The 16,666-nt window shown below is 35.9% G+C and overlaps 1 protein-coding gene across 6 annotated transcripts in view; it reads left to right on the plus strand.

The window, feature by feature from the left end:
* Nucleotides 1-13,415: 13,415 nt before the first annotated feature.
* Nucleotides 13,416-16,666, plus strand: part of LOC147393126 (putative starch synthase 4, chloroplastic/amyloplastic) — an 86,249-nt gene continuing 82,998 nt past the window's right edge. For 3 of the 6 annotated variants that reach the window (XM_086455244.1, XM_086455248.1, XM_086455249.1), the window contains exons 1-2: nucleotides 13,416-13,575; nucleotides 13,916-14,122. The gene's annotated coding sequence lies outside the window, so the exon portion shown is untranslated. Of the gene's footprint in view, nucleotides 13,576-13,633; nucleotides 13,812-13,915; nucleotides 14,123-15,144; nucleotides 15,319-16,666 lie in introns of those variants that run through there. The other 3 variants (XM_086455247.1, XM_086455246.1, XM_086455245.1) reach the window with 3 other exon arrangements.

Here is a 16,666-nt window from a genome sequence, read left to right on the forward strand (position 1 = left end):
AAACATTTTAAAACTGACATTACATCAATCAACAGTACTCACTATAACATTTTCTTTATATACAAATCTAATTGACCAAATAGAAACATTAAACATGTATTGCATTTTATATATAAAAATAAAAAAACAGATATATAATACACTATGGTGGAGTATTGGAATTAGAGACTTGGGATTCACAACAAGAAATCTCCCAGTCAGGACATGATGTTACAATTTTTATCTGGCTTTTAGTTCCTGATTTTGTGGTCGGTCGCTGCACTTACCACGCTTGGTTGACCATTTATCAGGTTCAGGCTGGTCGTTTGATGTGACCGTAAGCAATGGGTCTCTTTTCAATGTATCAAAACGTTCGACTACTATAGATTGTTAGTGATCACTGACTAATCATCTTCGGCTATGCCTATCAGGCGTGCATGTGATTCTCAAATATACAAACCATTCGTATACGGTCGTATACCTTACAAGTTCACTGATAAAGATAAAGAGGAATAACCCAAATTCCAGTTGTGACTCTACTCTCATACGCGTCTCATACCACGTATGAGCTTAGTGGTCCCTACCGTACATCTCAGGATAGTACACCACTCCGGATGATATGACGTACTATCCCTTCAAGCATTCACTGACTCTTTAACAGCTCACAAAATAGCTACATATATATATATATATATATATATATATTATTTTCATTTAAAAATAAAAGAGAAATTAACAATACAAGGTTGATAATAAATATCCAACTTCCTATCATGCAATTGTGGCCACCTGGCCTAAAATAAATAACAGAACGGAAAAGTAAACAGCGCATCGCGTTAACAGAAAGTAAATAAACATGCAACCAGTAACATTATCCCTAGATATCTGTTCACCAACCTACACACAATAAAACAATGTAAAATGTAGACATCACCCCTCGGGTGTGACTCTGACATTTTACCGTTTCATATCCTTTTTTCCTTTTTCGATTTTTACAATTTTCAATCTCTCAAACAAAATATCCATTTTCTGATATACATCAACTCAATTTGAATTCATTGAATATTAAATCATTTTTCCAAGTATGAAATTCATTTTTATCAATAACATTGAAAAAATACAAAACTTAAATCAAAACGGGATCCGAGTGGTGCACAGGACCCAACTGACGAAAATAACCCGTTGAAATATCCTACCCACGTATAATTTGTTATAAAATACAATTAAACATATCAAATATGTAAGTTCTAGCATGAATTTGAAATAATCAATTGAATTCTATATTTTTGAAAACTCACCACAAAATTTTAATAAAATCATAAATGTAATTTTCACAATTTATGATTACTAATAGAAATTGAGAGTTCCTTACAATCTCTATGCAAAAGAATTGAAACACGTGTGCGGAAATCGAGGCAATCAACATGAAAATTGAGGCAGCTCAAACTTTTAGGTGGTTGATTTTTGAATTTGACCCGGTGGTTTCGAAGATCTCGACGTCGTCGTCTTTTTTTCCTTTTGCGACGGATGACGGTTTGACCTCGAAACTAGTAAAATTTGAGGTCGAAGTTTCGAAATCCCCGTATATATATACGACTAATTTTTGACGATACGAGGTGAAAAAGGTGAGAAAACAGAAGGAATTTGGGTGGATTTTGTAGAGAACGAGGCTGCGAACATTTCTCATTTCTGCGTCGAAAGTCGACGGTGAGCCGTTTGCGACAGATCTGGGATAGAAAATCGGAGAAAATGAATTTTTTTTTAAAAGCATTGGCTGTTTTGGACGGGTTGGGAAAGAAGATAATAAAAAAAATTAAAATAATTTATTTATATTTATCTTTGATGGGGTGTCTTGGATTATCATTGCGCCCAAACTCAAGCATCCACCTCCTAGTTGGAGTCGTAAGTCCAGTCGGTTAGAGCGAACGTCAGTACCAAGTTAACAGACATGAATGGCTTCAGAGTCTGAGCTTACAGAGATCCATAAGATTTTGGCAGTCTTTGCCAATGATATCAACAGTATAAAAGGCAAAGTGAAAGTTTTAGAACAGATTTCAGAATCAACGGGCAATCCCCTTGATGATCCAAAAGGAAAAAGGGTAGAAAAAAATACAGCAAGACGTGCACATGAGGTTTTTGAGCTTCACGGAGATGAAGAACAGTTCGATGAAAATCCGGTGTTAGCTAACAGAATGTCTCAGTTAGAGTTAACTATGAAAAGTATAAAGGGTATCGATGAAATTGCAGCAGGCATTGAAGCTCTGAACTGCATCCCTATAATTCATTTGCCAGAGAAGTTTGTAATGCCGGAAATGGACAAATTTAGTGGTATAGGTTGTGCAAAAACACATCTTAAGGTGAATGTTACTTACATGCGCATTATAGGGCTCAGCGACGAACAAATGACATTATTATTTCAGAGAACTCTATCAGGATCAGCACTGCGTTGGCTGATGTCTCAAGATCCAGTTACTGTAGGTACCTGGGAGAACATGTCAAATGCTTTCTAGCATCAGTATAAGTATAGTATCGAGATTGAGACTTCAAGAAGGGATTTGGAGTCAACTAAGCAGAAAAATGGAAAAACATTTATCGATTTCATTGGCCGTTGGAGAGCCAAAGCTGCCCAAATGTGGGATAAACCATCAGAAAAGGAACAAGTAGATATGCTTAGCACTTGGTTGCTCAATATCTTCCTACCTTTGAATCCCTATTACAAGCCGGGAGCCAACTCGATGATACTTTTGCCTCTAGGATTCTTTCTAACCCCTCGGATAACAAGTCTAAGAAATCATATATTCCCAAACCTAGTCCCAACCATGTTTATATAGCCAACACGTCAGCTACCCCAGCTCAACACCCTGCCTGGACTAATAACTAGGTTCACCCAAGTCAACCTCGAACTCTGTGTCAGTTTACCAATCTAGGGATGACTCTTACCGTAGCCTTTCAAAAACTGTTGAAAAAAGGTCTTCTTACCCTGATACAACCCCAACCATTACCATACCCCCTGCCAGTCGGACATAATTCTAATTTATTCTACGAATTCCATCAAAACACTGGCCATCACACCGATCGGTGTATCACTCTTTGTCATGCCATTCAGAATTTTATCGATGCAAAAAAGGTCACAATCCCTAGTCCAACGTCACCAAATGTCACCACTAATCCACTACCTGCCTATCAACCTCCACAAATCCTGAACATGGTTTCCAACACCCAGTTACCATTCGACCCTGTCTTTCTCATCCATCCCATCCAAGTCAAACCACCCAGTTGCCCTATTGTCGGAATAGATTTTATCGATGAAGTCTTCACCACAAATTGTGAACCTCTCGATTTAACCTTAGATGATGCATACCGTTTATCCCCACCTCGTTATGATAGTCCTGCATTCACTAGTTATCTTTTAGCGCAAATGAATTTGGAAAGCCCCATCTCATTGACAGAGGAAGATCCATACTTGCTGACTGAAGAAGATGAGCCTTTCTCCCTTTCTTGTGATGAAGTCAGACATGTGACTCAGGGGGGAAGAATTTTTAAGCCACAAGAACTCTGTGTCGATGATCCTGCAGCCTTGGCTAGAAAAAGAAAAAAAGATCCTATCAAAGAGAATATCGAGGAAGATGACGTTGTGATCAAGCAGTTAAAGAAATCAGGGGCCAATATCTCGGTTTGGGGTTTACTCATGGCTTCTACTGCCCATAGGGATGCTGTTCTCAAAGCATTAAGTACATCCCAAGTCTCCCTTGATACTCCTCCAGATCAGCTGGCCAGTATAGTAGGGACAACTTACGTAGAGAATATCCTATCCTTCTCGGACTCAGATTTTCCAAAAGAGGGAGCAAACCACACTAAGCCATTGCACATCACAGTTGACTATAACGGGATGAGGGTATCTCTGGTTTTGATTGACAATGGGAGTGCGCTGAATATTTACCTTTTAAAGACTACTACTTGCCTCGGGTTTAAGGCTGAAGATCTCAAGTCCACTAATCAGGGTGTCAGGACATATGATAACACCAAGAGGGATGTACTAGGAATTTTGTACCTTCGATTGTCCACAAGCATAGCTGAATTTCCTGTGAAATTTCAGGTTATTGATATCCAGTCATCTTTCAATTTACTGTTAGGAAGACCATGGTTACACCAGATCAAAGTCATACCTTCTACGCTACACCAGAAAGTTAAGTTCATCAAAGATGGACTAGTAATTATCCTTCATGGAGATGCTGAGATTGTGGGATTGTAAACAATACCGAAGCCAAGAATAAACCGTTACTTGAGATTCAACCAGAAAAATAGGGGGTAGAGCTCAGTGGGTTTGAATTTGAAAAGATATGCCTAGTCCAATGGGATTACTTGCTGAAAGAATATTTCCCTATTGAGAACACCTCTAACTGCTACATGGCCAATATGTTCAAAAAAATGAGATTCTTCTTTGGTATGGGCCTAAGTCGCAAGCAACAGGGTATTAAAGAGGCACCAGTGATTAAAAAAGTCATAGGCACATTCGGGCTAGGATATAAGCCTACTAAGGAAGATTGGGCCCAATACTGGAAGACAAAGCGGGATAAGACAATTGCAAAAAGGTAAAGGCACACCACAGATATGATTAAAATGAAGCCTTATCATAAGACCCTTAATGGTTATTTCATGAAAGAAGAAGAAGATTTCTGTTACTGTGGGTTCCCAGAGCCGTTCATTGATCACATCATAGGTACTCGTTTGCCGAGGTTTGAAATTTTCTTCGGTATGGATTGGCCTGAAAAGGAAGCAAACACAGGAGTGGAAGAAAAGGAAGCTGATGACTGACAACTCAACCTAGACTCCCTCAACATTGATTAGTTGTTCATTAAAGATCATAGTGTCTTAGTGGTGTCAGTTGGGAAAGAGATCCCAAATCCTCAGTCTGTAATCAAACCCGCGGTCGGATTTCTTTCTAATTATCATATAATGAGTCTTATGCTACATGTCGAGACTGGTTCTGTCAGTCATGTTCAGTCCGACATGCCTAGTGAGTCTTTTTATTTCTGTCGAGTCAGGTAAGTTAGTTTTTTCTGTTGAGTCAAGTGAGTATATTATTTCTGCTGAGTCAAGTGAGTCCGTGAAATCTACAATGAGTCTTGTTACCCCATCTCTTTTTAATGAAATGAAAGAAATTTTTGATTACCCTGAGCGCAATGATAATTGAACTAATAATCTGGCTTCGGAGGGAGAGTCTTCTGATGAAGAACCTCCCCCTGAAATAATCAAATTACTTGAACAAGAAAATGAACGTCGGCCTCAACCTCTAATAGAGGAAGTAGATATTATCAACCTCGGAACAAAAGAAAGTTCTCAAGAGGTTCGGATTGGGATCACCTTATCTCCTGATGAACGCAAGGGGATAGTAGAATTGCTTAAAAAATTTAAAAACGTGTTCGCGTGATCTTATGAGGATATGCTAGGAGTAAGCACAGATATTGTTCAACATCGGATTCCATTATATCCTGATGCTCTCGACCAATCAAACAGAAATTTCGACAGATGAAGTCGGAATGGACTCTAAAGATTAAAGAAGAAGTTACAAAGCAGATTAACGCTGAATTTTTGGAAGTAGTAGAATACTCTGAGTGGATTGCTAATGTCGTCCCAGTGCCTAAAAATGATGGAAAAGTCAGAATGTGTGTGGACTTTAGAGACCTAACAAAGCAAGTCCAAAAGACAGTTTTCCTTTACCCCACATAGATATTCTAGTGATAGTACGGCAGGGCACGCTTTGCTATCCTTCATGAATGATTTTTCGGGGTACAATCAGATAAAAATAGATCATCGAGATATGCAAAAAACGTCGTTCATCACACAGTGGGAAACTTTTTCCTACAAGATTATGTCTTTTGGTTTAAAGAACGCTGGAGCCACTTATCAAAGAACAGTCACGACTTTACTACATGACATGATACACAAGGAAATTGAAGTCTATGTAAATGATATGATAGTCAAATCTAAGGAACGGCTGGGGCACATTGCTACGTTAGAAAATTTTCTCACAAGGATTCAAAAGTATCAACTCCGTCTCAACCCGTAGAAAAGTGTATTTGGAGTAACTTCTGAAAAATTATTGGGATTTGTAGTCAGTCAAAGAGGAATCGAAGTAGACCCTGTGAAGATTAAAGTTATCCAAGAGATGTCACCGCCTGAGAATGAAAAGCAGATCCGAGGTTTTTTGGACATAATCCAATATGTCAACAGATTTATCGCTTAACTCACTAACGTCTACGAACCTATTTTCAATCTTTTCAAGAAGAATGAACCAACAGTTTGGAATGAGCAATGTCAAAAGGCTTTCGACCAAGTCAAGAAATATCTCTTGAGCCCGCCTATTTTGGTTCCACCTACACCGGATGAACCACTTCTTCTTTATCTATCAGTCACAGAAGATGTTATGGGATGCATGATTGCACAGAATGACAAAGATACTCGCAAAGAAAAGGTTATCTACTACATCAATAAAAAGATGTTAGAGTATGAACGAAAGTATTCGGCCCTCGAAAAAACTTGCTTAGCATTGGTATGGGCTACTCAAAGACTTCGGTACTATATGCTATCTCATTCAGTTATCTTGTTATCTCGAATGGATCCTCTCAAGTATCTCTTCGAGAAACCGACACTGACAGGGAGAACTACACGATGGTTATTGTTGTTATTAGAGTTTGACATCACGCATGTTACACATAAATCTATCAAGGGGAGAGCTGTGGCAGAATACTTGGCAGATCACCCGATAGTAGAAGGAATAAGGCATGTTGATCAGTTCCCAGATGAGAATATCTTGTATGTTGAAGAAGAACCGCAGAACCAAACATGGCAACTGTACTTTGATAGAGCGGCCAATCAAAATGGGTATGGAATAGGGGATGTCCTAGTTTCTCCGGAAGAATGCCACATTCCGATCATCATTAAATTAGCATTTTCTAACACCAATAATACTGCGGAATATGAAGCGTGTATTGCTGGGCTCGAAGCTGCTTTGAACCTGGGCATTACAAAAATTGAAGTTTTCGGGGATTCAGCCTTGGTCATACATCAGTCATTGGAAGAATGGAAGACTAGGGATGAAAAGTTGAAGTCTTATCATGAGTATCTACTAAACTTAGTGAGTAAGTTTAAAGCTATCATATTCCAACACTTGTCAAGGGAAGATAATAGATTTACTGACTCTTTAGCCACTCTCTCTTCAATGATCCATTTGCCCCCTAACATGGAATTGAGGCTGATCACTGTCGAAGTCAAAGACAAACCTCCATATTGCCATCAGATCAACATTGCTACTCGACTACCCAATGGAAAGCCATGGTACACAAATGAAAAAATAGTGTTAGAAAAACAAGAATTCTCGGAAGAAGCATCGAGGAAGGAACGAAAAATCCTACTAATATTAGCATCTCAATTCATCATGTGCGTAGGAAGTTTATACAAAAAGTATTATGATGGGATTCATTTGTCGTGTGTTGATGAAGATCAAGCTGAACAGATAATTGGTAAACTATATTCAGGAGAATGTGGCCCCCACATGAGTGGGAAAATGTTAGCTAAGAAAATTATGAGACAAAGGTACTATTGGCCCACGATGGAAATATATTATCATCACATGATCAAGACCTGTCACAAATGTCAAATACATGTATGTGCTACCTTCTCAATTAGTTGGTCTGACTTCACTGTGGCCGTTCTCAGTTTGGAAAATTGATATTATTGGTAAAATATCGCCTAAGGCATCAAACAGACATGAATACATTCTAGTTGCTATCGATTATTTTACTAAGTGGATCGAAGCTGCCTCTTATGTTGTCCTCACTGTGTCTCGAGTTGCAAAGTTCATCCAAACAAACATCATCAGTCGATATGGCGTACCTTCAGAATTGATCTCTTATAATAGATCACATTTCAAAGCCGAAGTTATTACACTGTGTTCAAAGTTCAAAATCTCGCACCACAAATCATCTCTTTACCGTCCTCAGACTAATGGAACAGTTGAAGCGATCAATAAGAATCTAAAGACAACCATCAGGAAAATGTCTCAATCACTTCGAGATTGGTTAAAAAAACTGCCATTTCACTATGGGCATATCGAACTTCAATTCGATCCTCTACGGGAGCTACCCCTTCTCCTTAGTGTATGGAATGGAAGTAGTCTTGCTAGTCGAAATGAAAATTCCATCTCTCAGGGTCTTATTGGAAAGTCAGTTGTCAAAAGCAGATTGGATTCGTCAATGGTATGAAGAATTAAATTTGATCGAAGAAAAATGGCTAAGAGCTTTGTACCATGTGCAGGTTTATCAAAAAAGAGTCGTCCGTGCGTTTGACAAAAAGATCAATACCCGTTACTTACAAGTCGGGGATTTGGTACTCAAAGAAAATCGAGTACCTATCTTTGACCTTAGAGGGAAGTTCAAACCAAATTGGGGTGGTCCGTTCATCATCAATGAAATATTACTGGGAAAAGCTGTTAGACTTCAAGATTATGATGGAATTGAATTACCAGAATCAACCAACCTTGATCAAATCAAATAGTACTACATTTAAGGAGGCCATCTTTGGCCGAATCAATTCTCCTATTACCCAGTTCAATATATCCTTTCTCAACCTCTTTGCAGTCTTTTCAAAAAAAAATTATGCATTTTTATTTCTTAGCCCAATCACCTAACCTAAGGGGGGAAGAATCTAAACTACGTTTTGGTGTGATCCCAAAAATCTGGGGTACGTAGGCAACCTGAGAAGTTACTTCAGGCCCGACCACATCAAAATAAAAAAATATATATTTCCCTACAAAAAAAATGTAAAAAAAAATAAATAAATAATATTGTCAAATAGGGAATAAAGTTCAAAGAAAAAAATAAAATGTCACGCAAGGGGCATTCGGGTTTTTGAGCCTCAGAATTCTTTTCTTTTTATACCCAGTCCTAAGCCTACCCATGAAAGTCCTCCTAAGTACCGTGCGAAAAGGTAAGGAAGGTAGTAAAACATAATCAGACAGTAACTCCAGAAGTTCAGAAGGGAAGAAAGAAAAAAAAAAACGAGGTCTGCTAAGTTGAAAATCTGAAAATGACAACTTAGGCAAAAATTAAGGTAAGCTCGCAAGGTTGAAAATCTAAAAGGACGGTTTGGCAATAATTAGAGCAAAGAAAAAAGAAAAAAGCTCGCTACATCGAAAACCTGAAAATGCGATCTAGGCAAAAGTCAGAGCATGCTCGCTAGATCGAAAACCTGAAAAGGCAATCTAGGTAAAAGTTAGAGCAACAAAAAAAATAGAAGAAAATCTCAGGAGATTCGAGCCGAGACATTTGAAGTCAGAATAATCAAGTTTAACACTTAACTTAAACCAAGCAAAGACTCAGAAGTCACAAGTATCTTGTCTACGATTGATCTAAAATTTTTTGCTTCCCCAAGTGAACCAAGGGAGAGAAGGGTGAATTCTATGATGAGTCTCAAAAGGAAATATTTTGTTCTCTTGAGCCTGACTCAAAATCTTCAATAAAATTAATTAAAAGTTGAATCTTTATTGCGCTTGTGGTAATCAAATATTTTAAACCTTCATACAAGGGGCATTTTTTTTCCTCTAAATATGTAGTTTCCCCTTTATACTAGGGGCATTTTTTTTAATCAATTATCTCCAATGCCATGTTTATTGTCCAACTAAGGGCATTTTATTTTTTAGCAATGCCTAAAAGATAAAAGGAATCCCAAACTTAAGGTTACCATTTTGATAACAATTTTTCGAAAACCCTTGTGGTTCAAAAGAAATAAAAACTCAGGTTTTAAATTCATAAAACTTTCAGAAAAAATCTTGAAGTTCAAGCAAAAACATTTCTGATCTCATATTTGATTTTGCTTATAATTCAGTACTCTTTCACCCAGAATAGGTAGAGTAGAGCTCCTAGATCATGCTTTTCTAGAATTGTCCATTCTTTCTCGAATTATTTTGCCACCGAGGGTTTGCTCGGATTATGTTCAGCCAGTTGCCACCGAGGGTTTGATCGAATTATGCTCAGCCAGTTGCCGCCAAGGGTTTTCTCGGATTATATTCAACCAGTTTTCGCTGAGGGTTTTCTCGGATTTTACTTAGGTTTTACTCAGTTTTCACTTAAACCCTTTGAGATTTATCTCAGATTTTAAGTGCACACACTTGCACATTTGTTACATTAGTTAAGGAGAATTTTTTAAAATTTAAGGATTTGACACTGTCAGTGAGAGTTCATGCTTAAGGACTTGACAACCTTTTTGTTCGGGGAGAGTTATACCATTAAGGATCCGAACATCCCGACGAATTGTTAAATCAGACTGCAAAATGAACTGTCACTAGCATTGACATTCGGATATCGCATTATCTACCAAAATAGATTTGTTATCTAGTTTACTTCAACCCTCTGCCAAAAAGGGGCATCTGTAGACACCCCATTTTTGCATTCGCCTGATTAATCAACTCGTCAACCTGATTGCAACGATTCCCAATGATGGATGATTATTCCAATGCTTTATTTTATTACTAGATATGTTTCAGAAGTTCAGATGAGGTATTTCGAACTGATAAAACTATAGAAACCACACTACGCTAGGAAAATATAACTCCAAAAATGTATAAATCATCATCTTGCCGACAAAAAGAAGCTTTACAATAAAAATCACTAAAAAATGATTAAATTACCAAAATACCCTTAACCTCAAAACATCCCTAGAGCCTACATTACACTTAGGAAAACCCTTTCAAACACATAAAACAACAAATCAAAATCAAAATCAAATAAACTATTTCGTCAATTTTTACAAAATTCGACAAAATTATGAAAATGTCCCTCATAAAGTTCACGACCATTTCGCACAAAAATTTCATAAATGATACAAACCAATATTTAAATTGAATTCCTTACGAAAAATCGATTCCAAAACATCCTGAAACATTGAAAAATGATTTAAAACGCAAAAAAGTCATCTCCGAGGGTAAAACGGTAATTTTACAATTTTAATAATTAAAAATTCTGAAATTAATAATTAAAATATTAATTAATGTAAAGTGAAATCCTAATTAAAATTGAAGTCAATCAAATAAGACTAAAGTCAAAATCTTAAAATCAATCAAGTAAGACTAAAGTCAAAATTAAAGTCAATCAAGTAAGACTAAAGTCAAAATCTTAAAGTCAATCAAGTAAGACTAAAGTCAGTCTTAAAGTCAATCAAGTAAGATTAAAGTCAAAATCTTAAAGTCAATCAAGTAAGATTAAAGTCAAAATCTTAAAGTCAATCAAGTAAGATTAAAGTCAAAATCTTAAAGTCAATCAAGTAAGACTAAAGTCAAAATCTTAAAGTCAATCAAGTGAGACTAAAAGTCAAAATCCTAATAAAATTCTAATTAAACTATAACTCTATTTAAAACAATTCTAATTAAACTATAACTCTATTTAAAACAATTCTAATTAAACTAATTAAATACTAACTCTACCTAAAACAATTCTAATTAAACACTAACTCTATCAAAATAAGCACTCAAAAAAATCTATAAATAGGGGTCCCTACAACCTATTTTCATATTAAAAAATAAACCCTAAAAAAAGTAGGTCAAAAAACTTCCCTAGCCTCCCATAAACCCTAATTTTGAAGTCCTAACTCCTTATCTAACATCCATATCCCAATTTTAGCTCAAAAAACACTTAGAAAACCCTAAAAAACACTCAGAAATCCATAAACAAATCAGAAATATTCAAATCTAAGAAAGGAGGTACTTCGTCTTGGAGGTCTGAAGCGAATCTTGTGACAGAACAAAGCGAGGAGTATTATACGAGGAGCTGTTCTATCAGATCTAAGGGAATAAAATCGTTGCGTTGCAAAGGTAAATATTTTTATTTATTTTTTATTTTTTTATTATTATTTAGGTCTTTTTAGCAATGCAATTGTTTTTGGGAATTAGTAGAGACTGGCGTTTGTCGGGCGGGGTTGGTGCCTAACACCTTCCAATCCTATAATGTGATCCCCGGACTTAGTATGTTTTAGTAGATTAGTTGTTTGTTTATCCGTTTCGAGTCAATGTTCGGTTCCTAGACCATAATAACTAGGTGGCGACTCCCAAACCTCAAAGTCAAAAGCGGATTCGCACACCCCGCGGATCGAGGACACTTTCAAACCGAGAACCGATCCAAACCAAGGTTGGTTTGGATTAGTTCGGTTCCAAATTTGTAGAACCGATCATATTTGATTCGATTCCAATTTTGCTAAAATCCGAACCAATCCGAACCGTGTGCATCCCTAGGATCTGCGTCAGTTGATCTTGGTGGGCCATAAAACCTGTTGAAGGATCTTCATCATCCAATCCAAACATAGTTTTTTATATTTTATCGATCCAATCCAAGCACAAAACTTAAAAAAACACTTGAACTGAGATTTTCTGCAATTCTAAGGTAGCATGCTTGCAATTGAACATTGGACTTGTAATACAAGTAAGTTTTTGGTACTCTCTACCTGTCAATGTCTAATAGATTTAGTCAATGAGGAATTCTCATCTTGCATTTTGGGAGGATATCCTTAATTTCACTAATTTTATAGGTGTACAACTAAAATCCCTTAAAAATAATTTCCTATAAAGTTGAAGTGCTTGAAAATAATTGTAGATGCAAAAACTTGTATTACCTTTGAGATATAATCGGATGACTTGTGATTTTCACTTCATGTACTCTTGAGTGTACTTGCAACACAACCTCTCTGAAAGTCAAGTGAGCAGAACAAATAGTAGAATAACAATATAGGAGGTGAAACAAGCATACATTTTTATATTTCTATCTTTGTATTTATAGATAAGACCCCTAACTCTCCCTACGTCTCCTTTCCAATTTGATCCTTATCGAGTTTAGTAAGTGGATCTTGATTAAGAACATACCTAATCAAGATCCTTTCCATGTTCATTCCTTATTTTTTGGGATCCCTCCCAATTAGAAATTTCACTTATCTTTGATCATGCAAAATCCCTGATTTGTAAGGATTTGAGTTGACCACGTCGTTCTGACTAGAGATCTTGATTTACCTTCATCCTCGATCAACGAAGCCTTGTACCCATTATTAGGATTATGTTCAAGTTACTGAGCTTCCTGGTAGGTCGAACTCAGATCTCTCGAATTTACTCGGATATGTGTCATGTGTCAACTCTTGGTGCCTTGCAAAAAAAATATCCTCCACAACAATTTTTTCCCCTTTTTTTTTTTTGAGAAAATCTTTGGCTAAAGGTTGAAGAAGAGGGCCTTTCAATCATTTTTTAGTACTCCACATAGAAGACCGAGGCCAAGGGGGCATGTCATAAGTTTTAAAAATCAGGGTATATCTAAAATATTCACCAATAGAGGGGGATATGTCTAAATTACCTAATTTATCCTCTAATTCACTGATTGATAATTCCTTCATTCAATTCTATTGGTTAAGAAGAACGCTAAATAACAAACAAAATTCACAAGATCCGAAATTACAAACTGCTACGCAAATAAATCCGATTTCAATTTCTCTCTATCATCTCCAGCTGAAAATTTTACTGCAATTTTTTTTCTTGGTGTTCCACTACGCTTCCTGCATTTGCAGGTTTTTTTTTCTTCCTGGTTTCGTTACTTGCGTTTTCATTTACGTTCTTGATTACTTTAGCCAAATTAAATTCAAAAATCGAAACCCTAAATTGGAGGAAAATCGAAACTTGTTTAGTATTTCAAGTAATTGTCTTGTTTTCATGTTCGATTTTTTGTTCAATTGGAGATATCAGTAGAGTACCAATTGGAAGAAAGATCAGTAGAGTAATTGAAGCATTAGGACTTATTCACAGAGTAATTGTTAAAGTCGAATCTTTGAATTATGATAAAATGGCGGTGTAAGTGATAGAGCAACTGTTTTCTTTGTTTTTAATTTTAATTTAATTTTTCTTGTGCAGATTGTTGTCAAGAAAGGTCTCAAATTAATGATGTATGCTTCAAATAACTTGGTGCGGACGAATCCATTTATAAAATTTCATACATGTTTGTCGATCCGAAACAAAGCTGATTATAGGAATGCACTTCATTTTCGTAAGCCATACCCAGTTGGATTCAGAATTAAAGCAGTTGGTACAACTGATCTTCTCTCCACTGCCGATTTAGAGGTATATCTTCTCTAATGTCTCTGTTTATATGTAGCCAATTGGAATGCTTAATCACGGATAGTTACCAAGTTCAGATATGAAAATTATTCGGCATGGATGGGGAGTGAGTTCGGTTTGATTCGGATAAGTTCGGGAAAGTTCCGGGTATTATATAAATGATGTTTTTGGGTTTCTTCCCCAAAACCATCAACTTCAATATCCTAAACATCCAATCTTTTTCTTGAGAGTTGAGATATGAATGTTGAAGAAGATAGAATCTTGAGGTCGAAGGGGAGGGGGGGGGGGGGGGATATGTACCGATTTAATCGATAAATCGCCAATTAATTTGTCAATTTAATCGGTTGGTCCCTTATTCAGGACCAAAAATTCGCAGAATTTTGTGAAGAAAACCAAATCATGTTCCACTGAAGATTTTTCAATTACATAAAGTTACCTTTCATAGGTGCCCGATGTGCATGTTTTGGAAAAATGAATTTTGGAAATTTGTTTTGAACTTTTCAAAATGGTTAACTTAAATAAATTCTACTTTGGGTTTCCACCTGCCTATCGTTCCACATGTTCAAATATTATATGTAACATTTTGTGTAAATTCATTTAACACAATCAACATATTGATGTACGACATTTATAATTCTAATTAGTCTTGAGTAATTTCCTAATTTTATTAGGATTTGTTTCTATTTTTTAGTTTTAGTAGGATTTCTATTTTCGTTTTTATTTTTGTTTAAATTCGTTTTTATTCTTTAGGTTATGATTAAAAGTGCTTATAAGTGTCTAAATTGAGTTATAATAGGTTTAGAAAGCTGCTATCATATTATAAATAGATTATGAAAGTTACTTTTTAATATTTTAGAAAGTTTCTAAGTTTTTATGATGGAGTTATCTATATAATGAGCTTCAAAAACGAAATTCAATCAATTCAATTATCTTTTCTCTCTTAATTACTTTCTAGCTCTTTGCTTTATTTTCTTTCAAGTTACAATTTTTTTATCTATTGATTTACACGCTTCCGCTACGTTAAGTGGTATCAGAGCTCTTGCTAACATTCACAAAAGGTGGCTAGTGAAGGCGATGTACTAAAAGCTCAATTCAAGAAGTTTGAAGAAAGAATCATTAACAAAATTATATTTAGAGTGATTACCGTTGGATGCGATTGACGATTGATTGCTGGCGGTGTATTCCCTTAGCGACTGGCGGTGAGCGTTCCTTGTGCAAATTTCTTCTGTTTGTATCATTCCGAATCTCAAGATGAGAATTTCTTAGTGTTTTTTTGGCTAGATTTGAGTGTTTTTTTTGTTTTTTTGTTTTGTTGTATTTTTTGGGTTGGAAATTAAGGCCTAGGGTATGGGTATTTGTTGGGACTTCAAATTTTGGGTTTTGGGAGAGTTTTGGAGAACTTTTGACCTTTTTTTCCTCGGATTTTTGAAGGCATACGAGATTTAGTGATAGGATTGTCTTTTTAAAGAAGTTATTGATAGTGTTTGAGTTAGATTAGGTCTCTTCTAGATAGAGCCTTTCTCTAACTAAAACTCTAGTCATTTTAGATAAAATTTCAATTGGTTATTATTTGATTTGATGTATTTGACTTATGGAGAATAAATTTTTTAAATTTCGGAAACCCATGAAGGGTTCTTTAATTAAACATTTGGTGGGCCAAGACTAAATTGAGCCCAAAAGTTTAGTTAATCATTTAATTGTTTAAAAAAAATTATTTCATTTATTAAGATTCCACTTTACATTTATTAATATTTTAAATATTGATTACAAATTTTGAATTTTAGATTTGAAAAATTATTGTTTTGTCCTCGGAGGTAATTTTTTGACATTTTGGGGTGTTTTAGAATTGATTTTTCACAAGGAATTTAGTGAGACTGTTGGTTTTTGTCATCTATGACTTTTTGGCATGAAATGAGTACGGTCCCCACGAGAGGCATTTTGGTAATTTTATCAAATTGATGAAAATTGCTGAAATAGTTTCTTTGTTCCAAGTTGTCATGCTATATGTTCAAAAGGGATTTCCTAAGCATAGTATGATTTATAATGGTGGTTTGGTTTCGGGTATTTTAGTAATTTTGTCAATTTTTTTTGACAATTTTCTTGTAAAGCTTTTTTTAGTCTCAAAATGATGATTTCTATATTTCAGGACACATTGTCCTAGCATAGTGTGTTTCTAAGGTTTCTTAGCGGGGAATATCTCATCCGAGCTTTGGAAACACATTTAGTGACAAATAAAAACCTTTAGAATATCCATCCATCATCGGGAACCATCGCAATTGGGTTGAGGAGTTGATTAATCAAGCGAGTGCAAAAATGGGATGTGTACACCTCCCTCAATTCTTGTCATAATTCAGCCCCTAAAAACTCTTCTAGAGAGGCTGGATTCCCTCAAAATCAGAACCCTGCCCAAAATTTTGGTTTTATCCAAATTGCACAACTCCCTACACCTTATACAACCCTCCCTCAACCTTCTAGCAATATCGCACCACTCCTCGACCCTCGAAATCAATACCCTCACCCTCTAACAACCACATATCAGCCCCATAA

Source organism: Akebia trifoliata, chromosome 10, assembly GCF_017979445.1.
Source record: "Akebia trifoliata isolate Shusen 1 chromosome 10, ASM1797944v1, whole genome shotgun sequence".
Lineage (NCBI taxonomy): Eukaryota > Viridiplantae > Streptophyta > Magnoliopsida > Ranunculales > Lardizabalaceae > Akebia > Akebia trifoliata.